Source organism: Anomaloglossus baeobatrachus, chromosome 2, assembly GCF_048569485.1.
Source record: "Anomaloglossus baeobatrachus isolate aAnoBae1 chromosome 2, aAnoBae1.hap1, whole genome shotgun sequence".
In the NCBI taxonomy this organism is placed as follows: Eukaryota; Metazoa; Chordata; class Amphibia; order Anura; family Aromobatidae; genus Anomaloglossus; species Anomaloglossus baeobatrachus.
This window is the reverse complement of record NC_134354.1, coordinates 131855763-131873491: the sequence shown is the minus strand read 5'-3', so window position 1 is coordinate 131873491 and position 17729 is coordinate 131855763. Positions and strand designations below refer to the sequence as shown.

The 17729-nt window shown below is 43.8% G+C and overlaps 1 long non-coding RNA gene across 1 annotated transcript in view; it reads left to right on the top strand.

Moving 5' to 3' along the window:
- The window catches only part of LOC142285365 (uncharacterized), a 43149-nt gene extending 29399 nt beyond the window's left edge, over positions 1 to 13750 (top strand). Inside the window, exons 2-3 of the long non-coding RNA XR_012746766.1 lie at positions 7469 to 7569; positions 13531 to 13750. This is a non-coding gene — a long non-coding RNA (uncharacterized LOC142285365). The remainder of the gene's footprint in view (positions 1 to 7468; positions 7570 to 13530) is intronic.
- Positions 13751 to 17729: the final 3979 nt, after the last annotated feature.

The window sequence follows — 17729 nt, the reverse complement described above, 5'->3', positions numbered from 1 at the left end:
AGAGACCGGCCTTGTGACTGATCTGTCCAATCACTGTGGATCTGGGGCCAGAGACCGCCCCCTCAGCTTCACTCCGGCGTCTGTGGATGGAAGGAAGCCGAGAGCGATCGGTAAATTATAGCGCCCCCTTTCACCCGCTGCCGCCACTGCCCCCCCCATTACTACAGGATGGTGACATCACTATAGAATAGGGACAAGGTGGGCACATGACTATAGAATAGGGACAAGGTGGGCACCTTACTATAGAATAGGGACAAGGTGGGCACATGTCTATAGAATAGGGACAAGGTGGGCACATGACTATAGGATGGGGACAAGGTGGGCACATGTCTATAGGATAGGGACAAGGTGGGCACATGACTATAGGATGGGGACAAGGTGGGCACATGACTATAGGATGGGGACAAGGTGGGCACATGTCTATAGAATAGGGACAAGGTGGGCACATGTCTATAGAATAGGGACAAGGTGGGCACATGTCTATAGAATAGGGACAAGGTGGGCACATGTCTATAGAATAGGGACAAGGTGGGCACATGACTATACAATAGGGACAAAGTGGGCACATGTCTATAGGATGGGGACAAGGTGGGCATATTACTAAAAGATAGGGACAAGGTGGGCACATGTCTATAGGATGGGGACATTACAAGGATGGGCATAATACTATTGGATGGGGAAATTAGAATAGGGACAAGGCTGGGGTCATTACTATAGGATGGGGACAAGGTGGGTACATTACTATAGGATGGGGAACATTACTAAAAGATGTTGGCCAAAATTTCTATATAGTGATAATTGTAACACTATTAGTTACAAGAAAGGAATAAAATGTAAAAAAAAAAACTAAATAAGGCATGACTTTTTTTTTACCATCAAATTTTTTTTTTTTTTTTTATATTTAACCAGAGAATGTGCACATTTGTTAAAATAAACAAGTGAAAAATGTTGAAAATAAGTGATCCAAAGGTGTGTAAAAAAAAATATATGGTACCAATAAAAATGTCACTTTGTCCCGCAAAGAATGCGGCCACCCAAATTATTTTTTTCCTCTGTGCGGCCCATACACCCAACCAAGTTTGAGACCCCTACTCTAAGGGGTACTTTGCACACTACGACATCGCAAGCCGATGCTGCGATGCCGAGCGCGATAGTCCCCGTCCCGTCGCAGCAGCGATATCTTTTGATTGCTGTCGTAGCGAACATTATCACTACGGCAGCTTCACATGCACTTACCTGCCCTGCGATGTCGCTCTGGCCGGCGAACCGCCTCCTTCCTTCTTTCCGCATAGCAGCCGGGACGCAGGTAAGCTGATGTTCCTTGCTCCTATGGCTTCACACACAGCGATGTATGTGTGGCGCCCCTGAGGCTTCCGTCGCCACAGGACATTGCACCCCATCCAGCGGTGTGATGCCCCATTCTGCATGAGGAAGGGAGTGAACAGCGGTCCCCTGGTAAATCCACACTACACCCATTGCTAGGAACAAACTGGGACCAGGGATAGTGGCAGAAACCCTCCCATGCTGCATGCTGGGAGGGGCCGTAAGACCCATCCCTGCTCCTATAGGGTAGATCAGAGCAACTGGGGAGGTGGGAGGAGCCACATGAGAGCAGACACAGAAAGGAAAGTCTAGTGTGAGCAGATCGAGAGAGAGTGGGGAAGGAGAAGGAGGCCTGCAGGAGGCAGGCAAGGAGGAGAGAAAGGAAGAGAGCTCCAAGTCAGTCAGGAGCTAAGGAAAGAAAGCAACGCTTCCTGGTGAAGATCCTGGGACTCAGAGGGTCCAGGTGACACCAAGCAGAGAACAGAAGGGATCCCAGGGCCACGGGTAGCTGTAGAGCTGCGGTGGCCTGTTCCACAGGAACATCGGTGGAGGGATCAAGCTGCAGCAGGGGACGGTCGCTAGAAACCGGAAGAGTGCAAAATCACCTCCAAACAGTAAAAACCGAGGCCCAGGGAATGTTGTAAACTCCCCGGGCCACAGCCCACAGCAGAAATTCTAGAAAAGGGGTAATCAGCCGACAGGTGACCTCCCAGCCTGGAGGCTGTGGTGGAGGCCGAGCAGGTTCATCCTAAAAGAGCTAGGCTTAGGAAGACAGCTGAAAACAGAGACACCCCAGAGAGAAGAGTACCGGTATTTACTCCAAGAATCACCCAGAAACGGCGGAGGTCCCTGACAGTGGGTTCCAGTCGTCTGAGGGCACCAGTGTGCACATACCAGGATGTGTGAGTAAAGAACTTGAAACTGCATCCTTGGAGTGGTCTCTGTTATTTTATCTGCTTAGCCTTCCATTACACCATAGACTCTCACGAGCACCAACAGTGTGCCCCGGGGCATTGCTTCACCTGTGGGGAGCAGTACCATCATTGCTGCCATATCATCACCCCGGAGGCCTTACACAGCAGCGGCGGCTTAATAGCCGCATACCATAGGTGGCGTCACGAACACAAACTTTATTCATCACCAAGTCATCAGCCACTTATTTAAACTGACACCCACCAGGGCCACGGAGCTGGGCCCCGCCACCACTGACGACTCCCGGACTCGTCCGGCCCGGCACCGGGTGTCCCATAGCCCTGGGGTGGGCGAGTCATATGCTGCCTGCCAAACGAGGAACAACATCGTACCGTCACTGCTGCGAAATTTTGGAAATGTCAGACCCTACACCGATCATACGATAATGACGCTTTTGCACTCGTTAATCGTATGTTAAAGGATTCACATACTGCGATGTCGACAGCGAAGCCAGATGTGCGTCACTTTCGATTTGACCCCACCGACATCGCACCTGCAATGTCGTAGTGTGCAAAGTACCCCTAAGACTGCATTAGAAAGTGGTGTTCAAAGTTTGACACTGATAAAATGTGTATTGAATCCTATGGAAGATAAAGGGAGTGAAGATATCGCTAGATGCATACAGGTAAGGCTATATTCACACAGATAAGTTGCATAAATATCTGAAAATGTTAGATTTATCTTAATGAGACATTGTTGCAGAAATCTATGCTTATGCTGCAGAAACAATCTCCTTCAGAAACTGATTTTCAGGTGCAGATTTTAACCTAAGGGTTCAGAAGCCGCACTCACATCTGTGTTGATGCTTCTGGGAACCCAAAGCTCCTCCTGCCACATACTGCAATCCCTTACCCAATGGATATGGGATAACCTCCAAACTTGAGAATCTCTCTTTATGTGTCTATGTTGCACACGAATCTTATATATGTCCAGCTCCCAATACTGATCACATCTCTTTATCAGGGTTAGCAGCTCCTCTTCCCATTCCAAACCTCTCCTGTTATGATTCAGTGACCGAGGAGGATCAATAGAAAGGCAAAAACTAGGAAATCCAGAGTGTCACCAGAGTGGTTGGGAACTCAGCTGACTGCAGACCTCACACTGACAACACAACTAATTCTTCCTAAAGGGAGAAAAACACGAAAAGCTAATCTGCCTCGGAGCAGTTCCCCAAAGATATAGATAGTCCCCAAACATAACAAACCAGGGAGACAAGATTAAACACAGTACACAGGTAGAAAACAGATTCAGCAAAGATGAGGCCCAAACTATCTATATAGGAAAGGACAGAAAAGAGCACACTGTCTGCAGCCGCACAAAACCATAGGAAAAAACCAACACACCTGATAGCAAAAAAGCTGAGACCACACGGCCTCTCCCCCACTATAACAGTACTCTGGTGTTACTGGGATCCAAGCAAAACACTAATATAGAGGAAGGACTAACATTAATATCAAGCATGACAAAACACAAATACATTGCAGAATATGGAGCAAGTTACACAGACATTCCCAGCAGGGAATAATCCAACTCTACCCAGTACTCCACAGGCAAAATCAGGAGACCAGCCTTAATACCTCCAATATTAACAACAGAAAAATGGAAACAAAACCAGCAGAGGTACAAAGACCAAACTTATCTGTTAGGAGTTCTGGTAGAGACAGAAGATAGGGCAGGCTTCAGAATATCCACAGCACCACAGGAAGCAACATTGATCACCGGCCCAGACCAAGAGAAAACTGCTGAGTTATATAGGCCCAGTTTGAACAACCTGATTTCCAATCATCATCAGCTGTCTGGCTTCTGTTAAGCAGACCAACTCCACTACCAGCAGTGGCCACAAGAGGGAGCCCCAAACCAGAACCCAGTCCAAATGTGTTCACAACACTCTCCCCTAGATGTGTGATCAGCGAAGCAGGAGAGAGGGGTTGTAATGCCGTGCTGCGAGATAGACTCAGAAGAATTTTCATTAAAATCAGCAGGTTTTATTGTTTATCGTTCTACACGTTTCGGAGCTAGCATGCTCCTTCTTTAGGAACCAACAGTACCTGTATTGTTGTTTCCTGAAGAAGGAGCAAGCTAGCTCAAAAACGTGTAGAACTATGAAGAATAAAACATGCTGATTTGAATGAAATCCGGCAGCGTGGCATTACAACCACTCTCTCCTGCTTTACTAAATTACTTCTCACCATGAGGCGGCAGCAGCTGTTTTTTCACGCTAAGGCCGGGGCCACACGGGGACCTACTGTGATCTTCACATTACATTCGGCTCATGCTGGCAGCACAGCAGGAGCCGAGTGGCATGCGAGTGTCACTGCCACTGAGGTCCGATCATGCGATCAGATCTCAGCTGCAGGGGGCGGCCCGGCTCTCAGGAGGGGCGGGCCAGTGCTGAGGAGGGGTGGGCAGGTGCTGCGGGGGGGAGAGAGGGATTTATCTCCCTTTCTCCTCCGTTGCCGGCTATTGCCATTCTCACCCTGCACTCGCGGTACACCGGTGTACTGCGAGTACAGTGCGATTTTTTTTCTCGCCCCATAGACTTGAATGGGTGCGAGAGAAACAAGACTCATATTACAATCGCAGCATGCTGCGATTGTTTTCTCGGTCTGATTAGGGTGAGAAAATAATCGCTTATGGGTCCAGGGACATAAGCTAATATTGGTCCGAGTGGAATGCGATAAAACATTGCATTCCACTCGCTCCGATTTTCATGCCATGTGGCTTAGGCCTAACAAGAGATCTACAGTAGTTGTGACTTGAACAACTTACCCAGGTGAGTGATCCTCTACACCCTCTTGCATTGGTTCCACCAGGATAAGACGCCAGGTTTGTGCATTTTTTCTTTTCAGCTCCTTTGTTGTAGATATGTGTAACTCATACACTGAAACATTCATTGCCTACAGTACATGGTTGCCCCATACAGTGTTGGACTGTGGTGCCAAGGACCCACCAGTAACACTGACTTTGAGGGCACCTGCTCAGCTACATGCGAACATTACATTACCCATAATCACAAGTTTACCTCTATTTCTATATATTAATAAACTGGACCGTTTTATAAATAAATGATAAGATGTTTTCTTTGTCTTTACGTAGTGAATTAAGTACATTTAGCCAACGGCTGCTAATACAGATAGAATTAAGGTCTACTAGGGCATAAGGGCCTACCAGGAAATTCTCCAGTTCCTCTTTGGGCCAGTTCGAGCATGGTCATTTAGTAAAAAAACTCCATTCCTTAACGTATGGACTAAAATTAAATGGTTCTGATACCCAAGCAAATATTAGCATGGTTTTAATCCATATATTGCAAACCTCTGCACTTGAAGCTCATGCAATGTTTCCTCGCTTGAGAAATAAGGTAAATGAAGCTTAAAATATGCACCACAAAAGTGTCCAACAGTGGATGTACACAGTGCTTTGACTGCCGAGACCCCACCACTGAACCAATGTCCCATGCCCGAACAAAACACACAATTGTAGTAAACCAAATCAACTTTATTGGAGAGATAATCAAATATTTATACAAACTCTCATCTTTTGTTGGGTTGGGGTCGGTCACAGCTTTAAATTAACCGTTGTAATTATCCAACCGGATATACCATTTAAAACGAGGCGTAATGCCAGGCCGGACTCCCGACACAATCAGCCTTTGCTTAACATCCACCATTTTCAACCACTGACCGCTGTGACTTAAAACAATATAACATACAATAAAAGGGGAGGAAGGGTGGGACAGCAGCAGACTGTGTCCGGGTTGCCAGCAGCACAGCAGCGTCCGGATCTCAGGATGAGGAGAGGCCAGGAAGTAGGGGGATTATATAGGGGAGCCAATAGTGAGGAAAATAGTGTCATTGTACACCATAAAGGGGGCAGGGTTTGGGCATGGGAGTGGGATTTTAACCTCTTACATACCAGCTCGGCAGTCAGGGTGCATTCAGTGCAGCCTCACTGACCTGCCCTGCAGTTTAGGATGCAGTAGAATAAAACCATCACGGCCAGTCTAAAAGCTCTTAAAGGGAACCTGTCAGGTCCAATATGGAGCCAGTACCACGAACAGTTCTGGGTGCATATTGCTAATCCCTGCCTAACTATCCCTGTATACACTAGAATAGATAAAGAGATCTTTAGAAAAAGTATTTCTAAAGAGAGTGCAGTGACTAGTCACAATGGTGTTAGTTCCTGCGCTCATTCCGCCCTCTTAGCATGTTAGCACACCCACAGGGGTGTACTAAGATGCTATTCAATGCAGCATCACCAGCGGTGACATGCATACCTGTGTCTGCTGTCACTGTTGATCAGAATGCCCATCCCTTCCAGTCATGCGCTGTATGAAGCCAGGTTTACATGTCCCGACTTCAGAGCGGTCTAGTGCGCATGGCCAGAAGTGCTAGAACTTCGGATCAGCGGTGACAGCGGACATAGGTACACGTGTCACCGCTGGTGATGCTGCTTTGAATGGCATGTTAGTACGCCCCTGTGGGCATGCTAGCATGCTAAGAGGGCAGAATGAGCGCAGGAACTAAGACCCTTGCAACTAGTCCCCGCACTCATTAGCATATTATATAGGATCTTTAGAAATACTTTTTCTAAAGATCTCTTTATCTATGCTACTAGATACAGGGACAGTTAAAGGGTACTTTACACACTACGACATCGCTAGCGATCTCGTTAGCAATGTGAAATTCTAGATCGCAAGTGCGATCTTTAGAGAGCGCACATAGGTCATTTTACGCATGTGCGATCTCGAAAGATCGCACTTGCGATCTAGAATTTCACATCGCTAACGAGATCGCTAGTGATGTCGTAGTGTGTAAAGTATCAGGCAGGGATTAGCCACATGCACCTAGAACTGCTCATGGTTCTGGATGCATATCGCCCCTGACAGGCTCCCTTTAAGGAGTTGCAGGGATGAAACTTTGCAGTTGTAGAGATACAACATACTCCTTGACTGATTCATTGACACCACAGCTCTGATAAATTAACCCCCTACTAACGTGTAGGTAGCTTACAACTTTGCCTATGTTGTCAAGTCTTGTTTTCTACTGATTTCAGGCAGAGCAACACACTTTATTTTGTTCTTGTAAATGTCAAACATGCCATTAACAGCGGAGTTTTGCCTTTTATTCATGTTTTTTTATAATGTGAATGTTAAATGTTTCCTTCTCTTTCTCAGGCAGCAAATCATTCTTTGTGCTCTTGGCTGGAATGTTAAATAGCCGGGCAGCGCGGCAATTTACATGTCTGCCGCCTTTAAGCGGACCAGATTTAACTGTAGTAAGTAATGTTATTATGCAAAATAAACAATCCATTTTATAAAGTCTAAAAAATATTCAGTTGTGAGTTGTCTGTGTAGGCTGATGGTTAGACTGGCTTCTTTCTGACAGTGATTGGCAGCAAATATGAATATAGTAATGATGGTTTAACATATAAAAGTGTTGACGCTGTTGGGTTTACTTTAGCTACGGACCCTCTGGTTGTCAATAGAAAGTACTAGAGTCTTTTAGATCCTTTGGTAAGTATTCAGCATGTATTAGAGCACTGAACATGTTTGGATATTTTTATTTTCAGTGAAGCTTTACTATTGCGGGATCTTCAAAAGATGGATCAAGAAGTGTCATCACTATCTATTCTCTAGTTGACAAATGAATGTTTAGACATAAATAACATAATAAATAAACTGCTTTATGTTTCTGGCAGGTTTGTTTCCATATATACAGTATATCAAAAAAGGGAGTACACCCCTGACATTTTTGTAACTACCCTGTTTTTCCAAAACTAAGCCCTCCCCCCAAAATAAGCCCTAGCTTGATTTTAAGGGATTTTTGGAGTAGGCTTTAAATATAAGCCTTACTCCAAAAATAAGCCCTAGTTAGTGAATGCCTCCAGCACTAGGTTGTGTCACTAACATCATGGAGACATAACCTAATGCTGGAGGCACTGGAATAGGAGTCATGTAGCTCCCAAATCATCCTGCCACTTACTCCCACCATGGCAGGGTAAAATCTGCTCACCCGCTTCCTGAGTGTTGTCACCTGGTTCCTGCCTCCTGGCTGCTACTGTGCTATGATGTTTGCTTTGTTGACGTTCCTGACTCCTACCTCCTGGCCGCTACTACATTATGGTGGGGGCTTGGATGCTCCAGGGTCTCACCTCCCGCCTCCCGAGTGTCACCTCTTGGATCCCGGCCGGCCCTGCTTGTTCCCGCATGAGCAGCCACATGTGACATTACAACCACTGTTCCCGAGTCCCGTTCCAGACTCCCACCTTCTGATGCCCTCCCGGATGCATAGAGTAGAGTGCCACTGCCGCACAGTGTTTTGAGAGTGCCAGTAAGTGTTACCCTAAGAGACACTGACCCAGCATTTCTGAATGTAAGTTAGGGTTAAGGTTACTAACCCTAAAGCTGGCCATACACCTTCAAGGTAAATTGAAGCATAAATGTGATTGTTGTTCATGGAGAAAAAATATAAGCCCTCCCCCAAAATTAAGCCCTAGCCCTTTTTTTTTTAAACTAAAATAATATAAGGCCCTGTCTTATTTTTGGAAAAACACGGTATTTGATACCTTTCATTGGACAACACTGAATATACAACATTTTGATACAATGTACAGTAGTCGGTGTACAGCTTGTAGAACACTGTAAATTTTGTTTCCTCTAAATATCTCAACACAGCCATTAATGTCTAAACTGCTGGTAACAAAAGTGAGTGCACCCCTAACTGCAATGATCAAATGGTGCTTAATTAGCTATTTTCCCTCTCTAGTGTTATAAGGTCTCAGGTGTGAATGAGGAGCAGGGGTGGCAAATTTGGTGTTATCGCACACACACGCTCTCATACTTTTCACTAGAAGTTCAATATGGCGCCTCATGTGAAAGAATTGTCTGAGGATCTGAAAGAAAGAATTGTTGCTCTACATAAAGATGGCCTAGACCAGGGGTCTCAAACTCAGCGGTGTATATGGGCCGCACATAGAAAAAAAAATTGAGGGGCTGCATTCTTTGCGGGACAAAGTGACATTTTTAATGACTCCATGATTTTTTTCTTAACACCTTTGGGTCACGTTTTTGAACATTTATTGCTTGGTTATTATATCAAACCTGCACTTTTTTTTTATTTTGTTAAGCTTATATATATATAAAAAAGCATTTTTAATGGCAAAAAAAGTTTCATGCTTTATTTTTATTTTTTTTTACATTTTATCAACTTTTTGTAATATTGTTTTACAAATAGCAGCATCATATAGTAATCTTAGCCAACATCTTGTAATACTGTCTCCCATCTTTTAGTAATGTCCCCCATCCTTGTGCCCTGTAATAACATTCCCCATCCTTGTGCCCTGTAGTAATTCCCCATCCTGTAGTAATGTGCCCATCCTTATGCCCTGTAGTAATGTCCCCCATCCTGTAGTAATATCCCCCATCCTTGTGCCCTGTAGTAATGTCCCCCATCCTTCTGCCCTGTAGTAATGTCCTCAAATCTTGTAGTAATGTACCCATCTTTGTGCTCTGTAGTAATGTCTCCCATTCTTGTCCCCTGTAGTAATGTGCACGTCCTTGTACCCTGTAGTAATGTCCCCCATCCTTGTGCCCTGTAGTAATATGCCCCATCCCTGTGCCCTGTAGTAATGTGCCCATCCTTGTGCCCTCTAGTAATGTGCCCATCCTTGTGCCCTGTAGTTTTGTGCTCATACTTGTAGCATTGTGCCCATCTTTGTGCCATGTAGTAGTGCGCCCATCCTTGTGCCATGTAGTATTGTGCCCATCCTTGTGTCATGTAGTTTTGTACCCATCCTTGTGTCCTGTAGTATTGTGCCCATCCTTGTAGTATTGTGCCCATCCTTGTGCCCTGTAGTATTGTGCTCATCCCTTTAGTATTGTGCCCATCCTTGTAACATTGTCCCATCCTTTAGTAATGTCCCCTTTTATGCTGCTCTTCACAAGCGCAAAAAAAGAAAATCTTCTCACCTTTCCCTCTTATTAGGCTGTGTGCCCACGATCAGTATTTGCAGCGTTTTGGATGCAGTGCGTTTTCGCTGCGTCCAAATCACTGCGATATACAGTACAAGCACAGTGGATGCCCACTGTGCATGTATGGCCCGCAGCAAACACTGACCTGCGGTGCGGCTTTCAGAGGCCGCAGCATGTCAATTCTTTGCTGTGGAGTGGCAGGTGCTCTCCATAGGGAGAACACAAACGATTGACTGCAGCGCCCCAAACCCTGATCGTTGGCATGAGCAGCTGCAGCCTCCTGCGGAGGAGACTTGCTGCCCCGCAGGTCAGGACGCAACAGCGCAGCGGGTCCTGAATGTGGCCTCATACTTTACCTGCATGTTGCCAGCAGTTTATACATTGATTGTGTGTTGTTATTTAGGGGCACACTAAATTTACACTGTTAGGCCGGGGCCACACGGGGCACTAGTGCGATCCTCGCATGACACTCGGCTCACGCTGGCAGAACAGCAGGAGCCGAGTGTCATGCAAGTGTCCCTGCGACTGAGGTCCGATTGTGCGAGCGGACCTCAGCTGCGAGGGGCAGGCCGGCTCTGAGTAGGGGCGGGCCAGCGCTGCGGAGGGTCGGGAGGGATTTATCTCCCTCTCTCCTCTGTTGCCAGCTATTGCGATTCTCGCTCTATACGCGTGATACACCGGTGTACCTCGAGTGCAGTGCGATTTTTTTCTCGCCCCATTCACTTGAATTGGTACGAGAGAAAAAGTCTTGCATTACAGTCATAGCATGCTGCGATTGTTTTCTGAGTCCGATTAGGGCTGAAAAAATAATCGCTCATGTGCGCTGTCACACAGGCTAATATTGGTCCGAGTGGAATGTGATGTTTTATCGCACTCCACTTGCACCGTTTTTCTCGCTGTGTGGCTTAGGCCTTATACAAAATGTACACTGACTAATTTACATTGTATCAAAGTATCATATCTTCAGTGTTGTCTCATGAAAAGACATTAAAATATCTACAAAAATGTGAGGGGTGTATTCACTTTTGTGGTTTACTGTTCATAATGTAGAGTAACAGGTGGACCATTTAGGTTCTCAAGAACAGGATACTTTCAGTATTTGCTTTCTGTTCTTACACTAGGTGTGTATAATGTTTCTGAGCAGGGATCCACCTTTATCATCTCAATTTATAAATTGGGCATTTCAATATAAGTTTTAAGATTGAGAGCCCATGTAATGTGACACCTAAAGTGAATTTCACAATCAATCATGATAATAGTTTTGTAAACAGAAATAACTATAAGAATGTATAAACTAATATTGAACAGAGTGTGTCCACTTCTTTCCAAGGTATGGCAAATATACTAGTGCATATTGTACAGTTTTGTCTATAGTTGCTTGTTTAGGTGTACCCTCAAAAATGTATCATCTATCCACAGAATAGATGATAAACTGACCTCTAGGATGTGGGGTCCAAAATGCCATGCGTGAATGAAAAGGTAGTGCGCATGCGCTGATCTAGCTCCTATAGACAGTGACTGGAGCAATGGACGCACATGATCACTACTGTTTCATTCACACAGGGGACTTTGGGCACCTCATCCTCATGATCATTGGAGGCCTAAGATGTCCTACATTTATCACCTGCCCTGTGGATGTCATACATATATATATATATATTTATATATATGTATTGCTCAAAAAAATAAAGGGAACACTAAAATACCATTTTGTTGTTTAAGTGTTCCCTTTATTTTTTTGAGCACTATAGTTGCAATCAAATTCATATTCAACCACTGATGCAAGTTACAACCCCAATTCTACTAATTTGAAAATCTCTTATAGCCATATTTTATTCATAATACAACATAGAACACAGATCAGAAGTTGAACATTAGACATTTTTCCATTTCTTTAAAAATAACTAAATGAATAGATAAAAATAACGCAATTAGCAACAGATCTAAAAAAAAGTTGGGCAGGACATGTCTACCATAGTGTAGCATCCACTCTTCTTTGTACAATAGTATATACGTAAAGTGAGGAGACCAGTAGCTTGAGTTTTGGGAAAGGATTGTTGTCCCATTCTTGTCTAATGTAGTCTATTGGTGAATAGTCTGGACTGCAGGCGGCCAGGTCATCACCTGAACTCTTCTTCGTTTGTGAAGCCATGCTTTTGTGATGGATGCAATATTTGGTTTATTTGAGTTAATTTATTCAAATGAATTGGAAAAATGTCAAAGGTCGGGGTCACACTTGTGTGCGACTCGTGTGAGTATCGGATCGCACTGCCCGGACCGGCTGGCTTGTATTCTGCCTGGAGTAGCTCCACTGTATGTATTTCTGTGATGCTGACCCGCACATACACTGAATATATCATCAAAGAACAAGAAGAAAGGAGTGTAGGATACAAAAACTTATTTTATTAAGTATTGTGGCAGACTAAAACACCAATGATTTACAGAAAAGAGGAACAATGGTAAATAAGAACTGGGACAGTAAACATACCGACGGTTACAATATTCCACCTATGCACACAATTCACATTATCTAGATATTGCACATCTGCCCATGAAAAGAACAATAGTGCAAGTGAAAAGGGTATACAGCAAATCCAACTATGATATCCAAGTGCACAAAGTGGTAGAGACTATCAGTGGTCACCTGTAAGAGACCTTACAATGAAAGCCACAACAAGATAAAGGAGGAAAAACTTTCCCAGTTACATACCAGTGTATGTGTGACACAAGGGTTAACAGGGACCAACCAGTCAGCAAGTAAACTCCCAGGATCAGGCTCCCCAATGCATGTTTCACATTGGTGACAGAGCAGCTTCATCAGGGGAAAGAAAATTCCATAGTCCTTTTCTCCTCCTTTATCTTGTTGTGGCTGTCATTATAAGGTTACAGTTGACCACTGATAGTCTCTACCTCTTTGTGCACTTGGATATCATAGCTGGATTTGCAGTATGCCCTTTTCACTTGTACTATTGTTTTTTGCAATATTGTAACTGTCGATGTGTTTACTATCCCAGTTCTTATTTACCATTTTTCCTCTTTTCTGTAAACCATTGGTGTTTTAATCTGCCACAGTACTTAATAAAATACGTTTTTGCATCATATACTCCTTTCCTCTTGTTCTTTAATAAACTAATGAAATAGGAACATTTCAGAGGGAATTTGTCAGCAAGTTTTTGCTATGTAATCTAAAGACAGCAGGAGGCACTGTAACATAGATTTTCAGCTATGTGTCATTTATTAATCTGTGTGCTGTTCTTTACTTACAGTGAAGAATTTATCACTAGGATATTATCATTGCTGTGACAAGCTGCCTTGTGCCAAGTGATCGGACCACCTTCCCTCCTCTGATAAGCAGCTCACTGTTAATGGACAATGTACACAGAAAGCTGTGGTGTGGGCAGAGCTAACTTTCTGAACTTTGCAACATCTAACAACTCTGATTGTGTCACAACTGCTGCACCCAGTAAACTTAAGTGGTACATCGCAGGAATCAGGGTCTCTTTTCCTATATTATGCTGATCTCAGATGAGGTAGTAAAAATCTGTTGCCAGATTTTCTTTAAAAGAAACCTGTTAGCTCTGATAACAGTTAAAAACTGTACATATGCCAAATTGTGTAGTCTAATTCAGTCTTGTATGTGACATAGTAAAATAATTTAAAAATGAAGTTTTAATTTTCAGCATCATGTATGCTAATGAAGTAAGACTATTCTGGAGGGGCAGACTAGTTTTGCCTTGGATTCCCGTGAGGATGATTAACATCCTCAGTGGAATTCTCTTCTTGCTAGGACTGTTGGTAAACTTCATTAAAAGATTTGAGGCAGGACTAGTCCGGAGGAAGAGATGACCTACTGAACTGCTATTGCCTCATTAGCATTCGTAATGCTGCAGATTAAATCTTCTTTTTTAAAAGAAAGCTATAGACTAATATAATAGATAACTTCTATAGATAACTATAGAAGAGGTGTTGAACAGTTATGGGATCTGACAGGTTCCCTTAACTACATGCATACTAAATGCTGAAGGTCTCCATGTCCGAGTTCCAAGATGTGCATCTCTACTGACTCAAAAGCACAATAAAAATTTACTCCAATATCAAAACCATATAAATAAGTTACAGAAATTTGGGATTACTGTTCTGTGGAGTGATGAAATATAATTGTAACTTTCAGGACTATGGATCACCAATATCTCTTTAGGAAGAAGAATGAATCATACTCTGAAGAGAGCACCCTGCCTACAGTAAATCATGGTGGAGGCTTAGGGGTGAGCTGGTGCTGCTTTACTTCTTTTTACATTGGAAACCTGCAGCATATAAAGGGTAAAATGGAAGTATCAGAAAATCCTAGGAGAAAATATCATGCTTTCCGTGAGGAAGCTAAAGTTTGGGTGTCACTGGAACATCTAACAGCACAATAATCTAAGCAGGTCTCAAAGTCTACCTTGGCTTAATATAAGAAAATGTCCTGATTTGAAACCCATAGAAAATCTACACTGACTGTAGGCTGGCTCATACTTTTCTGTGCCAATTTTTAACCAGCTGTACAAAATATTGCAGCATTATTCTATTGAAGCAAATAGAACAATGCTACAATATCATGAGTGGCTACTAAAATAGTTCATCAATATCCACTGATGTAATATTAATGAAAATGAATCTAATATTAAGAAAAAGCCATCAACTTAAAATGGCTGGATAACTGTGCTCAAAAAAAGTAAAGAAAAGACAATATTTCTGTCAAGCTGCCACCAGGGGGAGCCGGAGCTCTGCAGCAGAAGACACTACACGGAGAAACAAGAACCAGGAAGTAGATAGACAGTGTGTGCTCGTACACTGCCTCAAAGCACAGCTGGGGAGCAGAGCTGCGGGACATGCGAGGAATGGTCAGGCGGGCCGGGTCAAGCACAGTACGGGCAGAAGGAGGACCGGAGGAAAGAGCAGAAGCGGAGTCGAGGTCAGGCCGAGGTCAGTACCAGAGGAAGCAACCGAGTGAGGAGGTAGGAGAGGGGACAGAGGAATGGGGGGACGACTAGGGGACGAAACACAGACAGGGCACGGGGGCACAGGCACAGATGGATCAGGATAACACTTACAGGACCTGCAATCACAGGCAAAGCAGCGCTAAGCTTATAGCCGGCGCTAGTTCACCGGAGATGTCAGTTTTTAAAGCATCCAAGCTCCGGAAGTGAGGCTCGGGAGAAGGCTCTGCCCCCTAGCCATGTGAACAGGGAGGCGGGACCGTGACAATTTCGATGGACACTACTGAAGTTTATACCAAAATGCCACCGTTTTAGCAAATGTTTCCCTTATAGAAACTTATTGAAACATTACAATATATGTTGATTAAATATATATATTTAAAACAGAAAATTTCATGAGCCCCCGTCATTCTACACCTACCTGCTACATCTGAACACTCCTACATACAGATACTAGTATAATGGCCCGACATTGAGCAGAGCATCCAGAGAAGGAGTTCACAGCATCTTATTGTTTGTTCCAGGCCACCTCCTCTTCCAATTTATGAGAATTTTGGTATATGATCAAGACAGCTATTGGCACGCAATTATTTTTTTTAATGTGAACCAGTGGAAGGAACTGTTCTTCCTACCATATGTTATTGTTGCTGTGATGGATGAGTGATAGATTTAGCCAACATTTTTGGGAGGCTGATACCAACAAAAAAATTCCTTTTCTATTTCTTTATGTTGTGCCAACAAATTCCTCAGAGCTATACTGATATTGTCATTGAATACACATTAGCCACTGACCGAAATGGAGCTTAAAATATTATTTCCCTATGGTAGCTAAACATATGCCTATTTGATTGAAAACCCAGTAACACTATTAGTATGGGGTTTTTTTTTAAGCTTATGAGGAAAAGCAGATAAAACATCCAAACTCCATGCAGGTGTTGACCCTGGTAGTATTGAAAACTAGGACCTTAGTGGTGCAAAATAACCATGTTAACCACAAAGCTGCCTTTTTTTTTTTTTTTTTATATATATATATTACTACTATACTTGTTATGCCTTTTAAATGTTAAGAGCCAATTGTACGATTTGGGCTTTTCTTGGGCTCTCATGGTGTAAATTCCTTTTATTTGCTGACATAGGTCTAGACGCAAAAGAGGAAAAATGATAGCAAGATTTCAACTCATCTTTGACTTAAAGGGCTTGTCCAAGATTTCGATGTTAATGGCCTATCTGTACCATAGGTCATAAATGTCATATAACTGGGGATCTGATTAATTAATCCTACCAATCTGCTGTTATTGGTACCTGACGTGGCCAGAAGAAAGCAGAAGAGCAGTGCTCCACACACTGTAGTGGTCATCCTCAGGTTCTGCTCAGACTCTATTCATTTTAATGGGAGCAGATCTGTAGTAGCAGAGAATATCCACTGCATAGTGTATGGAGCTGTGCTGATCTGGATCTGTATATTCTCTGCTTCTGACTGTCTCAAAACCTGCTACTAGCTGACTGGTAGGGGTGCTGGGTATTGGAACACTTTAATATGATGTTAATGACCTATCCTAAGCATAGATCATCAATACTGAGTCCTGGCAAATCTCTTAAAAGCACACTAATCCCTAGGATTTTCCTATATAACCTAAAGCCAGTGCTATACTGGCACTATCAGGCTGATTCTATACATACCTGTAGTTGTCAGCTAGGATGTATAGGTGTTGAAACACAAGCAAGTAAAGTTTGTAAAATGAGCAGCTTTTTGAATGATAGCAGGTGCCGATCAGCTCATAGCTGGGGGGTTTGATACTGAATCCTGCCCCCCATCTGTCCGTCCTTCCCCAGTTATTTATGCTAATTCTATTACAGAATCGTTTTACTAACTGACTAGAAAGACCTGTGCTGATGTCATACCCATGTGACCAGAAGGGGCGGGGCTTCAGCCAACAGAAAAATAATGTTGCTTCTTGGTATCAGCTATGTTGGCTGAGGCCCCACCCCTTCTGGTCACATGGGTATGACAGCAGCACAGGTCCTTCTAGTCAGTTAGTAAAATGATTCTATAATAGAATTAGCATAAATAACAGGGAGGATGGACAGGCAGGGGGGTGGAAATAACTATGAATACACTCCCCAGCTATCAGCTGATCGGCAGCTGCTGTAATTGTGAAGCCCCATAAGTGCTGTGTCGGTGCATTACCTTCAGGGACTCCACGTGGATGGAACAGTCTGGTCACAGGTAGGAAACCTTCTTTTAGGATTGTCGTGACGCCACTCTCAGACTTGCGGTCAGTGGGGACCGCCACTGCAGATTAAGGGATGCCTGGGGCTGATGGTGGGTGCAGTCAGTTGTAATAGCCTCCTGAGAGTGAGGCAAGCCCCAGGGCCCTGTGTAAGTGTGTGGAACCACAAGGCGCAGAATAACTCAACACAAGCAGAATGTCTTTCAGGGGTTTTACTCACTGTTGATGGCAGGGTGAGTAACCCGGGCGTAGCTG